Source organism: Argentina anserina, chromosome 7 (genome assembly GCF_933775445.1).
Source record: "Argentina anserina chromosome 7, drPotAnse1.1, whole genome shotgun sequence".
Classification (NCBI taxonomy): domain Eukaryota; kingdom Viridiplantae; phylum Streptophyta; class Magnoliopsida; order Rosales; family Rosaceae; genus Argentina; species Argentina anserina.
Window position 1 is genome coordinate 3,269,456 of NC_065878.1, and position 11,639 is coordinate 3,281,094.

At 34.7% G+C, this 11,639-nt stretch overlaps 1 non-coding gene across 1 annotated transcript; it reads right to left on the reverse strand.

The window, feature by feature from the left end:
* Nucleotides 1-10,456: 10,456 nt before the first annotated feature.
* On the reverse strand, nucleotides 10,457-10,543 carry LOC126804269 (small nucleolar RNA SNORD24). Its single transcript, XR_007673223.1, has one exon. It is a non-coding gene; the product is annotated as a small nucleolar RNA SNORD24 (small nucleolar RNA).
* Between the last annotated feature and the right edge of the window lie 1,096 nt (nucleotides 10,544-11,639).

The window sequence follows — 11,639 nt, forward strand, 5'->3', positions numbered from 1 at the left end:
ACCCTTGTTGAAAGAGAAATCCTAGGAGGGGTTGCTATAGTAATACCCCGAATTTATGTATCATAAGTTGTATAAATTGGTAATAAGAACCACCTAAAAACTTGCTAAGTGATCGAGTATGATGAATACAAAAATAATTTGGATAATAACTGTAACTTTATTGAATGATATGAGGACATATATATAGGCATTAGATAATCACAATCTCGTATGATTCGGAGTCCTAATCTATTACAGAGATGCAAATCTATCTCTAACAGAAAACTTAATATGGTTAAGACACACATAAGGGTAGAATACTAACTCTCTCGGAATACTCCCCCTTGTGTCGCATGCCTAGGTTGCATGTCACACAACGTTGCCTTGGTAAAAACTTTGTCAAGCAAAACAAAAACTTTTGGGTAAAACAAAAGCTTGAATGAAGGGGAAAAAAGTATAACGCACCAACTATTAATAATCTTAACATATGATGTAGACTCCACCTGAAGTTTACCAAATTTTAAAGTTCTGATAAACGAAGCATGTCAATGCTCTTCACAACATTGTAACCTCGCGCTTGATTATCAATAAATTACATTTTATTTGTACACGTGTCTGCACTCTTATTTGTTTTCAGATTCTCGTTCTACACTTAGTCTTCTCAATAACTATGAATGACTATCTGAAGCACCTGGAGCAGGTGTAAGCTTATTGTTCAGAATGAATCATTTTGGGACAAAAAAAAGATACATTTGGTCAAAGGAGAGATCAAATTTTCAGGTATTCATGTTAAAGATGGAGAAATTCGTCTCCAACAACACATTGTTAAGAAAACCAGCCAATTTCCAGATCAAATCCTTGATGCAAAATCCTTGCAAAGATTTTTAGGAGTTGTCAACTTTGCTAGAGACTTTATCTCTCAAGTAAATGGTCTTACTGCTTTACCCTCACCAAAAACCAGTTCCAAGAAGAAATGGTGCTTTATGGAAGACGACAGTAATACTGGCAAAAAGATCAAGGAGTTAACCTAAAGTCTACCCCCCCCCCCCCCTTACAGCTGCCTGAAGAAGGAGATTTAATTCATCTTGCAGACAGATGCAAATGATTATTAGAGTAGTTCTGGCCATGACCTCAGATACCAATCAGGAAAATATTTGGAAGTTCCTATCAGGAAAGTTTAATGCGGTAGAATTAAATTATTCCACTGGGAATAGAGAGGTGATAGCTCTGATGAATAGCATCAAAGGCGACGAAGCATTCCTAGGAGATAAATTTGTAGTTAGAACTGACAACAAAAGAGTTAAAATTTTAGAAACTACAAATTAACTGATGCAACATATAGAAGGGGAGTATCGAGGTGGCAATTGTTTTCATCCCAGTATGAATATGATGTGGAAATGATTGTAGGTAAGAAGAACTTCTTGCCAGACGCTATTACAAGGAAAATGACAACATTCAGAAGAGAAGACGGAGACGAATATGACAAACGAAATCCCAAGAGCAGAAGTTCGGAACCTCAGAGTCTTTGGAACAGATACAAAAAAAGAGACAAGACCGTTAGACCTCTACATGACGGATCATGTTTCCAAATCATTGTGTCTTATGAAGCAGCTGCATCCACTCCGACTAAGACTGAAAACAAGATTCAACCCGGCGGTTGGGATCAAAAGTCCGAGAAAGGTACTGAAGCATCTGATGAATAAGAAAAACTCAAAAAAGAATATTTGTTGTGTCCCAAGGATACAACCTTAACTGACCGGTCTCAGGATAAAATGCCAGCTAGCCCGTCTCAAAGGGCAAACGGTAAAAGTTTATCAGGTCCGTTAAATGCTGCTGCTTTGCCAAAAAGTAGAATAGCCCCTTTTAGGGGAAAAATAGTTGAAGTCACTAGAAAGAAAAATGTTTATGGCTAGCATTTGAAGATATTCAAAAAACCAGTATTCAAAACGGAGAAGCTATTGGCTTTCAAGCATAAGATCGTTATGGATAATGTGCTACAAGCTTTTTATGAAGAAGACCAAAAACATCTGTTGAAAAGTCTCAATGTCCTGACAGAAGAATTGTATAGAGCCCATGAAAAATATAAAAAAAATAAAAGGAAAAATAAAATTAGAAGGAAGGCGATGCAATGATCAAGTATGTGGAAGGTCTTGAAAACGCGTGAGTTCCTATTTCATCCCTAAAGATATTAGCTTGGTGGGAATTTCACTATAAAATCAGAGATAGTAAAATGCTTCCTTCAACCTTGGCAATAGTTTCTAGCCCATATTATGGGAGATATCTTGTAGATGTTCAAGCCGAGCACCCTTAGAAGCAGAAGCTATGGCTCATTAAGAATGGTTTGTGCACAATCTTTGGACAAAGTCAAATGAGGACCTGGAGAGTTTTCCAGAAATCATAACTCTGGCAGTAAAGAACATTCATCTAGATGGATGCATCTTGAGACTGAAATTCATTTCTACCCATCCGGAATGGGAAGTGTTGGATGGACGCAAAAGTTACATTTCTTCATATTACTATGTGATAATTATTTAGGGTCGGATCAAGAGTTCAAAAGATTCAGGAAAAAATGGTAATCCCAACAATAGCATTTCGTAGATGAAAGCCATGGCCATTATGTGCATCAAAAACATGGTCGAAGAGATTATGAGTCAAGCCTTTTAGCTAGTGGAGAAAAAATCATAATCACATGCTATAATTGTCCTCCACCAGATGCCTATGATTTCTTCTGTGCCATCATGAAAAATAAAATAGATGGAACTCTAGAAATCACTGCATGGCTAAAGAGAGTAGAGAAAGAGAAAGAATATATGATTCCTTATCTTTTTTCCTATGACTTAGATCTCGGTGAAAAACAAGATACATAGTAAGAAAGTGACCATGAAGGCCAAGATTCTTTGGCAAAAACTGATTGTGCAGATAAAGAATATTACAATGTCAAAAATATGATGGAAAAGTAAGAGCTACCGACGCATCCAAACAAGGAACGTGAACTGTCGATGCATCCAAACAAGGAACGTGAGCTGCCGACACATGCAAATAAGGAATGTGAGCTGCCGACACATCCAAACAATAAAAACGTCTCTTTCTGCTTTTGTGAAATAATTTGCCGACGCATAATGATAACCAGCTTTAGAAACAGGAGAAGATTCTTTGTCGTCCATTTTGAAAAGCGAGTTCGGTTTGATGCTTAGAGTCTGAGCTCTATATAAGGAGTAAGAGCTTCTTTGGGAATGCAAACGTTGGAAGGGAGAAAAATCAGAAGATTGTGGCATAGTCTCAAAACGAAAGAGTATCATTCTATTAAGTGTTCTGAGAATAAGAGTGTATAGATAGCTTGAGTGTCAGGGTGTTTAATGATTGTGTGAAATATCCTTATGTTATATAAATCTAGTGTGGTGTGCATTTTTCATGTAAGTTTGTATTTTAATTATGAGTAGCTAAACAATTATAGTTGTTTACCTAAGAGGAAGGCTCTGAGTTTTTATGTTTGTATTATGTAGAATAAATAAACTCTATCTGGTGCTCTAAAATCTGTTGCAAAAATATTTAGTTTTACTTGAAATTTTCTATCCTTGCATATGAGCATTTGTATTTTTCATCTGTGTTTATTCTGTTTTATTAGAACCCATTTTTTCCCTTTCGAAGACAGTAGTGATTTCGCCAAAAAAATTAACCGTTTAGACAAGGAGCTCAATTAGATGAAAATTATTGACATGTGTGAAGGCTAGTTCCTAGGAAAAAAAAGATAGGTTCATATTACAGCAGTAATAAATTTTTACTATCTAGATTTTACATATTATCACTATTCACGGTATTGTGGATGGTTACTGTTCACTACTGTTTTATAGGGCTCGTCAACGGATCGGGCTCGGCCCGGCTCGGCCCATGAGTGGTGGGCTCATAAATAAGTGGCGGGCCACGCCGGGCCGGGTATTTTTACAAATACGAAGATCCAAGTCTGCCCACCTAAAGCGGGTCTTGCAGCGTTTTGCGGGCCGAGCCTTGTGCGCTTATATTAGAAGAAAAAAAAATATAATACTCTAATTTAAAGGTTTCAAATAGTACAAAATTTATTAAAAAAACATCCTAAAAAAGTTACAAATAAATTCTAATTTCGAAATATTTTCAATCGACACCAATAGATGTGATCGATGTATATATTTAGGGACCCTACAAAACATTTATCCGTTTTGAACATGGTTTGACCGTCCGTATTTACGGTTAACCAAAAAAGAGGCGTTTTCACATAATAAAACGGCATTGACCGAGACTTTGCTAAATGAGTTTCCTCAGTACGACAGTGCACGATAGGTAACAAAAAGTATGTGATTTCAGATATGCAAACGGCTTTCGGCGTTCGCATCTTTTTAATGGATCCTCCCTTATGGCACATTAGTGGTTTTTGATTTACCGGAAATTCCGATGGTTAAACGAGATGTGAAATGAATGAAATTTTTACAGGGTCACTAAATATATATACCGATTACATCGGCTGGTGTCGATCGATCCCGAGAAGTTTCCTTCATATAGTCGTTTTCATAATGTGTTAGTTTTATTATAAAACCTAATATAAAGGTTATAATACATTAGTGGACACTTTGGAGATCAATAACTCCAGTTCGAAATATGGTCGATCGACACCAGCAGATGTGATCAGTATATATATGTAGGGAATCCGTTAAAATTTCATCCGTTTTGGACATTGTTTAACCATCCGTATTGACCGGGGGCTTTCCTAAATGAGTTTCCTTGGTGCGACCGCACATAATCAGTGAGAAAAATTAGGTGATTTCAGATATGTAAACGGCTTTCGGTGTTCGCATATTTGTAATAGGTCATCCCTTGGGGCATATTAGTGGAGTTTTCAATTTACCGAAAATTTTGATGGTCAAACGAGGTACGAATTGGATGAAATTTTTACAGGGTCACTAAATATATATACCAATTACATCGGCTGGTGTCGATTAATCCCGAGAAGTTTTTTTTATATAACCGCTTCATAATGCGATAGTTTTATTCTAAATCTAATATAATGGTTATGATACATTAGTGGACACTTAAGCGATCGCCAACTCCAGTTCGAAATATCGTTTATCGACACCAGCAGATGTGATCGGTATATATATTTAGGGTCCCCGTAAAAATTTCGGCCGTTTTGGACATGGTTTGACCGTTCGTACCTACGGTGAACCAAAAAAGAGGCGTTTTGACATATTGAAACCGCATTGACCGGGGTTTTGCTAAATGAGTTTTCTCAGTGCGACCATGCACGATAGGTAACAAAAATTAGGTGATTTCAGATATCCAAACGGCTTTCAACGTTCGCATCTTTGTAATAGGTCCTCCCTCAGGGCACATTAGTGGTGTTTTCGGTTTACCAGAAATTCCGACGGTTAAACGAGGTCCGAATTGGATGAAATTTTTACAGGGTCACTAAATATATATACCGATCACATCGGCTGGTGTCTATATATCCCAAGAAGTTTATTTCATATAGTCGCTTCATAATGTGTTAGTTTTATTATAAACCTAATATAAAGGTTATAATACATTAGTGGACACTTCGGCGATCGATAACTCCAGTTCGAAATATGGTCAATCAATATCAGCAGATGTGATCAGTATATATATTTAGGAAACCCGTAAAAATTCGTCCGTTTTGAACATTGTTTGACCGTTCATACCTACAGTTAACCAAAAAAGAGGCGTTTTTTGACATATTAAAATCCTCATTGACTAGGGCTTTGCTAAATGAGTTTCCTTGGTGCGACCGCACACATATGGTGACAAAAATTAGGTGATTTCATATATGTAAACGACTTTCGTTGTTCGCATTTTGGTAATGGGTCTTCCTTTATAGGATATTAGTTTTGTTTTCGGTTTACCGGAAATTCTAACGGTTAAAGAAGGTCCGAATTGGATGAAATTTTTACATGGTCACTATATATATATATATACCGATCATATCGGCTAGTGTCGATCGATCCCGAGAAGTTTAATTCATATAGTTGCTTCATAATGCGATAGTTTTATTCTATGTATGTATAATATTTTGTTATTTGGCGGGCTTTTATGAGCCGGGCTTTACGTGCTTTTGGCGAGCTGGGCATGGTTTCGCAGCTCTAATTTAGGACCGGCCCTCTACCCACTAAAGCGGGCTTTACCCATAGAAGCGGTCTTTGACGGACTTTCTCGCGGGCCGGACCGGGTAAAAGCCCATCAGGATTGCGGGCTTTTCAGATTCGTGGGCTAAATGATGAGGCCTAACTGTTTATATTCACTGTTCACACTGCATATAATATAACGATGTATTATAAAATTTTTGGTCACATGTATATCTCTAACCTCTTTAATGAAATAACCATTCAGAAATGCATCTGAACATCGAGTACCATTCGACTTATGGTAGTATGTTTGATTGGAACATTTCAACTTTATTATGTTTTGTTTGATTCGAACATGGACATTGATTTTTACTTACGAATGCATTGGACCTCTAAAGGCGTGTCATAATTAATCTCTCTAGTATAATTAAATCAACTAAGTGTGCACTCCTAAATAGGGTCGTCTTTTGTGTACTAGTTTTTTTTATTAATTAGATACTAGCATTCATATACGTGTTATGCACTCATGCGTAGAATTATCTTAGGAAACAAAACCTTCAAGTTACGTAATGTGAGAAAAAAAATGATTTGATTTCCTTTCTAGACTCATATGGAAATAAGAAAAGTTTTGTTAATTTCATATGAGTTTTTGTTAGATATGGAATCTAACATTTAGAATGATTTTAGTAAGTCATTAGAATGAAATATTTGCTCAAAATTTTCATTAAAGCTTATTTATAAGGAAATAAAATACAATTTGAAAGAAAAGTAGTCTTTATCGTTTGGAATGGAAATAGAATACCACCTCTGAGTAGAGAATTCATTTAAGGCTTTAAGAGAAAATCAATTTCCAGTCAAATTATTTTTTTATAGAATACCACATTTAAGTAGATAATTCATTTCAGGCTTAAAGGAGTCAATTTCCAGTCAAATCATTTTTTTATATTTTCATTTCAATATTATATGACAACCAAACACCATCTAGAGATGAAAACTAAAATGAATTCATTTTCCATAGCATAATTTTTTGTTAATCAAACGAGGCCTAATTGTAGTTATCAAATCAGACATAAAATCAACCAACCGTTAGACGATTGAATAATAATCTTAGAATTAATTTTAACTTATCACCCTAAATTTTAGACCTTCCCTCTTAATATTTTTATTTTAATTAGTTTCCCCCTTATATTATTTTAAAAAATCAGTAAAACAAAATTCAGATTTATATATAAATTATATAGATAAATATGTTAAAATACTCAATTTTAAAACTTCTTATAAAATTAAATGAAATTTTATTTTGATATTCTTTTAATGTTTTTGACCGTATTCAATGTTATAGAATCTGAATTTTATCTTTTCCAGTGTCATTTCAAAAATAATAAACTGATTAAATTAAAAATTAAAGAGGTGGACTACTTTGTAGGGGTGTTAATCGGTGTGAATGGTTCGGTTTTATAGGTGATACCGAACACCAAACCGTTCTATTTATTCGGTTTGGTTCGGTTTGGTTTTTCATTTTTTTTTTCAAAAACTAATTGTGTTCGGTTTGGTTCGGTTTGGTTTTTCTCTAGTTTATATCGGTTTTTCTTTCGGTTATTTTGTAAAGAAAATCAGAGTTTCTTTCCTTGTCTATCTACTTGATTCTTAACGAAATAAAAAAAACATGCGGACAGATTTGCAAAATTCTATTTACAAGATATAGTTGCTTCACAAATGCATACAATTGCAAAAAGCCACTAAACAACTTATACCACATTAGTAGGCATGTTGTGGTTCCAATGTCTAAAATTCAAAATATTAAATTTTGACCGTCAGATGTAATCAGCATATTTAAATACGGATATGGTAAAAAATTTATCTAATTTTGATAAAATTTGGGTCTCGATCGATGTCGTCAACATTAACTTAATTTCATCTAATTAAGTGTGAATTCGTTCTTACCCCCTCATTTTTGACTAGTTTTGGTGGATTCTTTCATGCACACACTCTCATATATATGTGATGTAGCAGCTCGTGTAAAATTTTCAAAAATTTTACCTTTCAGGGATAGGGCTACCCATAGGCCCATAGGGGATAATAAGCGTAAAAATGGTTGACCGCCTCGATCGGGACACAAACGTTATCGAAAATATGTGATTTTTTTACCATAACCATATTTCACAATATGTAACGCATCATGCGGACATATTTGCAAAATTCTATTTATAATATATAGTTACTTCACAAATGCATACATTTGCAAAAAGCCATTAAACAAGTTATACCACATTAGTAGGCATGTTGTGGTTCCAATGTCTAAAATTCAAAATATTAAATTTTTGACCGTCAGATGTGATCAACATATTTAAATAAGGATATGGTAAAAAATTCATCTAATGTTGATAATATTTGGGTCTCGATCGATGTGGTCAACATTAACTTAATTTCATCTAATTAAGTGAATTTATTCTTACCCCCTCCTTCTTGACTAGTTTTGGTGGATTTTTTCATGCACACACTCTCACATATATGTGATGTAGCAGCTCGTGTAAAATTTTCAAAAATTTTACGTTCCAGGGATAAGGCTACCCATAGGGGATAATAAGCGTAAAAAGGGTTGACTGCCTCGATCGGGACACAAACGTTATCGAAAATATGTGATTTTTTTACCATAACCATATTTCACAATACGTAACACATCATGCGGACATATTTGTAAAATTATATTTATAATATATAGTTACTTCACAAATGCATACATTTGCAAAAAGTCACTAAACAAGTTATACCACATTAGTAGGCATGTTGTGGTTCCAATGTATAAAATTCAAAATATTAAATTTTGACCGTCAGATGTGATCAACATATTTAAATAAGGATATGGTAAAAAATTCATCTAATGTTGATAATATTTGGGTCTCGATCGATGTGGTCAACATTAACTTAATTTCATCTAATTAAGTGAATTTGTTCTTACCCCCTCCTTCTTGACTAGTTTTGGTGGATTTTTTCATGCACACACTCTCACATATATGTGATGTAGCAGCTAGTGTAAATTTTTCAAAAATTTTACGTTACAGGGATAAGGCTACCCATAGGTGATAATAAGCGTAAAAAGGGTTGACCGCCTCGATCGAGACACAAACGTTATCGAAAATATGTGATTTTTTTTACCATAACCATATTTCACTATACGTAACGCATCATGCGGAAAAATTTGCAAAATTCTATTTATAAGATATAGTTGCTTCACAACTGCATTCATTTGCAAAAAAACCACTAAACAAGTTATACCACATTAGTAGACATGTTGTGGTTAAAATATCTAAAATTCAAATTATTAAATTTCGACCGTCGGATGTGATCAGCATATATAAATACAGATATGGTAAAAAATTCGCCGAATTTTGATAAATTTTGGGTCTCGATCGATAACATATTTAATTATGTATATTAAATATATTTATAAATAATATAATTTCTTTATAATATATATATATTCGATTTTTCGGTTCAGTTTCGGTTTCTAAACATCTCAAATTAAAACCACACCAAATCTTTCGGTTTGGTGCGGTTTTTTTTACGATTTGATGCGATTTTTTTTTCTTTGATTTTTTTTTGTTATGGTTCGGTTATAGTTCGTTTTTTTTTTCGGTTTTCGATTTTCAATTAACACCCCTACTACTTTGCGTCTAAAATTTAGTAGGGTGATTCTGGTAAACTCAAATTAATTCAATTCTTAACTAGATAGGACTAGATCATTATCTATAAAATCAAGCGGATGTATCGCTCATAATTTTGATTCAAAATGTAGGGTTTTTATTGGTCCCTGTCACTCGTGCATTAGTCTTCTTTCCCTTTTTTTTTTTGAAGGCAGATACTAGCCTATGGCTTGTATCACCACCAAAATTATTATTGATATAAGTGATAGAACTCTCTCTAATCTAGGGGGACGTAACATCAATACCCAGATTAGGATATAGAACCAATAGCTCATTTCTCCTCCAGATGACTAACAACATATTTATTCCGTCCCATTCTTCAAGCAATGCCCAAATGAAAACCTTCTTAGAACGCACAATATTGTTGTAGTTTCATGCCAGAAGCCCCCACGATTTACACAACTTTTAGACACAATAAAATCAAAGACAATGGTTAACAATGGCTTCAAGGCTACTGAAAATTGGTAGCAAAAGTGATTTTAAAACAGAAACCAAACTCCAACAACGTAGCCAGAATCTGGGAGCCGAAAATGCTGAGCTGACATCAAAAACTTATTGGCAACCATACTAAAATCATAGCAAGCGATCATCTTTGTAATCATCCAACCATAAACAATGGAAACTGGGCAATAATGAGAAGAAAAAAAAACACAACGGCAAACAAGAGGCCTCAGATCTTGGTGGTAAAGCATAATCAATTAGGATCTTCAGATCCCATCAAGAGTAGCAAATATAGATCTGACATCATTGGCCTAAAAATGAGCCAAACGCAGGAAGAAAGCTTAATCTAGAAACTGGTTACTTTTAACTAAAAAAAGGAAAAAAAAAACCCAGATAAGTGAAAAAGATAATAACATAAACAAGGAAAGAAGCCATATTCGCAACTCATATCGTCAAAGAGTTGCAATATAAGGTATCAGTCAAGAACTGAACACAGGGCGAGAAGAGAAGAGAAGAAAAGACGGCTCCCAGCTCCGGGACTAGGTTATTTGCTTACCCTGTCTGCTCTTTACTATTTATAGATAATTATTGGGCCTCCGTTGGTCTAAAAGGTTGTTTCAGGTCACCCCATCCACCAAATTTTTTCATTTCTTCCGGCAAAAAAAATTAAATTAAACTGCTGCCCCCATAAACATATATAAATAAGAAAACACCAAGATTTCTCTTGCAATAATGTGATTATTATTATTTTTTATGAGAGTGTTAGTGGGGTCGACCTCAAGTTTTCATTAATGAAATTGTCGAATATAAAATGGAGACGTGAAGCTTAAATCCTTTATTATAAAGACCTGACATAATATCAAAGATATTTACAAATAAGTACCCAATAAAACACAAACTAGCAAAGATTACTACACTAATGACACTCTATTTGTTTTAAAGCAATGGTTACATATTCTAACAACGATCAAGAAGCAATTACATATCCTAATATTCGATACAACAGCTCTCTAACTATGTTGTCGTCAAACGATTAATTCGACGACACATAGTCTCACCCTTCCACTAGGCGAAAATGACTATTTGACGAAGTAAGGAATTCGTTGCCTACTTAGAGCAGACAAAACACAAAGAGTGTACACACATATATGAATCTCGACTCCCCCTACAAAACTCATGTAGGTAGTTATTAACCAAAGTAAATAAATAAAAACACTAAATAAATAAACAATTTGGTTAGGGCTCACAAAGAGAGCCAAACCCTTATTATCAGGCCAAGCAAGGCCCAACAAAAGCCTCAATTCCCATAACTAAAGAGGAGCAAATAAAGCCTAAAAATTGACCCAAGATTTGCACCGTCATTGCATTGAAACCGCCACCGCTCCACCATTCGGATCCCTGCGCCGCC